We start from the raw sequence: 3,752 nt of genomic DNA, 5'->3' as shown, positions 1-3,752 counted from the left end.
AACGAGTATTTGTTTACACCCCAGTTACCAAGATGGAACTCTTAGAAATGAAGAAATTAATTCCCTGTCACGACAAAGATCCAGCAGGGTTCCACCGAGAATTAAAAGACATGCTCCGTATGGGAGAATACACGTATCCAGATATTATTAAAATGTTAAAAGTCCTGTTGCCCGCAGGGGTATACGAAAAACTCAAGGAAAAAGATTGGGAGGTGGGAGAGAAAAAGATCGATTGGGCAGTTCTAGAAGCTGAAGATAAGATACGAGTACCAGGTACCGGTCTTGGAGACAAATGTAAAGAATTACCTGAACTATTAATACAAGTTTTGCCTAGATTATTAGCGACTAAAAAGGAAGACTGGGATGCAATCTCAGCCTGTAAACAAAAACAAGACGAAGACACTAGTGATTTTTATTCTAGATTTGAGAAATGTTTCATAATAAACAGTGGCTTGAAGACGAGTAGTGAGTCATACCCTCATCTTTTTGTTACTAAATTAGTCGAGAATTCAAGTCCACAAGTTAAGAATCGAGTTTTGAAAGTCGAAAGTACATGGCAAGCTAGTACCCCGTCCCAGATGTTACAGATGCTTCAATATCACCAGAATAGAATCAGAGAAGAGCAAGAACATGAGAGAAGACGTATGAAAGACACGAAAATGAAAGTACTAGTTGCACAATCTGTTCCTCAAGACAGCCAGAAGAGGGGTCCGAATCAAGCCAGTCATCCTACAGCTCCTGTTAAAGGGACATGCAATTATTGTAAACAGCCAGGTCATTTTATAAACGAGTGTGCAGTTCTGAAACACAATATAGACACTGGTAAAACGAAAGAAAGACCACGTCCGCCTAGACAAGAACAAGTTTCACAGACTTCTCAGCCACAGAATGCATAACAGACAGTTACAGCACCGCAGCCTATTGCTGCAACACAGCATGTTACACAGCAAATGTACCAGTATGTCTGAGTATCCAGAGTACCAAGCGTACTCATGAAACAGCCTAGAGAGGGAGGTAGGCTTGCCTCTCATCGAGATTCCTGTAGATCAAGAAGGTCCCTATGTTCATAGTCAAGTATTAGGGAAAGACAGAAAAGTTTCTGATTGATACAGGGGCAAGTAGGACTACCATAAGTCACGCCGAGGTTCCAGGGGCTCCGCTCTCAGGCTCTAGAAATGTTTCCCTTAGATTTTCAGGAAAGCCTATTGTAAACGAGATTTCAAAGCCAGTTACTCTAGAAGTAGGTCCATTGTCCCGAACTACTGATTTATTACTTACGAAATCATGTCCAGAAAATTTGTTAGGCATTAAGACACTGAAAGAATTAGGTGCAGTTATTTGCTGTTCCCCAGAGGGAATACGTTTGTTTTTACGTGACTTCAAGGGTCACTATGTATTACGAGATTTTGATCCGAGATTGTCTAATGTTCCGCAGCATCTATGGGCGCAAGGTCCAACTGATGTTGGTTTTATGCAAATCACACCCCATCGTGTGACTCTCAAACAAGGTATAGTCCTGCCACGAATCAGACAGTACAGATTGCCACCTGAGGCTGTCCAAAATTATTGACGAGCTCATGGCTCAAGGAGTAGTTGTAGAAACTGACTCCAATGTATGTAATTCTCCGATCATTCCAGTCATGAAACGTACTGATCCAAATGCACCCCCAGTATATCGATTAGTGATTGACCTTCGAGAACTCAATAAATGTATTATTCCCCAGTACCCAGTTGTTCCAGATATTTCATCCCTATTGACAGCCATTGATTCTGAGGCAATATTCTTTACCGTAATTGACCTCAAGAACGCATTTTTTAGTGTCCCCATTCACCCAGCTAGCCAGTACCTTTTCGGTTTTTGTTTGAATGGAAGGAGCTATAAATTCACACGAGCTCCTCAAGGTTTCACAGAAAGTCCTAGTATTTACAGTCAAGCACTTAAGAGACAACTAGACAACATTCACATGCCAACTGACACTGCCCTGCTCCAGTATGTCGATGATCTACTGATCACAGCCCGTTCTGAACGTGCTTGCGAGCGAGCATCACTTATAGTCTTGTATTTCCTAGCCGAGATGGGGCACAAGGTGTCCCCTTCGAAGCTTCAATTCTGTGTCCAGCAAGTGATCTACTTAGGCCACTTACTGTCCAAGTGGGGTAGGCAGTTGACACCCGATCGTATCCAGTTAATAGCGAGTCTTCCCCAGCCCAAGACACAGAAGGAGGTACGTGCTTTTATCGGCCTTACTTCCTATTGCAGACAATGGATTCCACAGTATGCATTTCTAGCCAAGCCACTGATACAGTTAACGACACAGGAGGCAGCCGTATCGACTGTTCTCCCTTGGACATCTGAACATACACTTAGTTTCAATGAGTTAAAGAAAGCTCTATGCCAAGCTCCTGTTCTAGCTACACCGAACTACAGTAAGCCTTTTACACTTTTTGTCACAGAACGTGATGGTACAGCATTATCTGTTCTCACACAAGATCAAGCAGGACAATACAAGCCCTGTGCTTATTTTTCGAGCACATTAGATCCAGTAGCCCAGGCTCTGCCTGCGTGCCTCAAGTCAGTTGCAGCCACAGCACTAGCTATCAGACAAAGTGATTCCATAGTATTAGGACATTCCTTGACAGTACAAGTTCCACACTCCGTGGAAGTTCTTTTAAACCGAACACAGACTCAGCATTTGACAATTGCACGTTTAACAGGTTATGAACTGACACTGTTCCAGCCACACATAGAAATCAGACGCTGCAATGTTCTAAATCCTGCTACACTGTTACCGTCAGTTATTTCAAGTCCTGCCACACATGATTGTGTGGAAGTTGTTAACACTATGACTAAGCCAAGACAAGATCTGACAGATATTCCATTACCAGATCCCGACCTGACACTTTATGTGGATGGTTCATGTATGAGAACAAGTACAGGAGAACTAGTAGCCGCGTATGCAGTGACTACTGACACTGAAGTTATAGAAACACACCGTATTGACACCCTGTCTGCTCAAGCAGCAGAGCTAGTTGCTCTGACACAAGCCTGCATACACGCCAAGAACCTGAAAGTTAATGTTTACACAGATTCACGTTACGCATTCGGAGTTGTACACGACTTCGGAGTGCTCTGGCAGGAGAGAGGTTTCATGACTTCTCATGGAACCAAGATTCAGCATGGTCTCCTTATTCAAGCTCTGTTAGATGCAATACATTTACCGACATCTATTGCTATCATGAAATGCAAAGCACATACGAAAGTTACAGACATTATTTCTCAAGGTAATGATCTAGCAGATCGAACAGCCAAGCTTACAGCTCAGACACCAGACATACCAGTTAACAAGACACCGACATCCACTCTAGAACAGACTACTTGTATGACAGTTAAGGACCCTACTCAAGATGTCATAGATATTCAGTTACATGCTACCCCCGAAGAAATCAGGAAATGGTCCGAACAAGGAGGGGTCCAGACAGATCAGGGATGGTTGACGAAGGGTAGAGCCACATGGTTTCTCCCCGACTCAATGGTTCAAGTCATTATCAATACCGCACATAGTCCAGCACACTTAGGAGAAAAAGCCATGTTAGACAGTATCCAGAACATTTGGTTTAACAAGCATTTACGAGCTGCAGCTAAGCAGAAAGTCCGTACCTGTATGATATGTTGCCAGTTTAATCCAGGTAAAAGTGTCCCGGTGGAACAAGGTGGATTCCAGCCCCCTGACCACCCTTTTGAAGTCCTCCAG

The sequence above is a fragment of the Lissotriton helveticus genome, chromosome 5_1 (genome assembly GCF_964261635.1).
Source record: "Lissotriton helveticus chromosome 5_1, aLisHel1.1, whole genome shotgun sequence".
In the NCBI taxonomy this organism is placed as follows: Eukaryota; Metazoa; Chordata; class Amphibia; order Caudata; family Salamandridae; genus Lissotriton; species Lissotriton helveticus.
Note: the sequence above shows the minus strand (reverse complement) of the source record.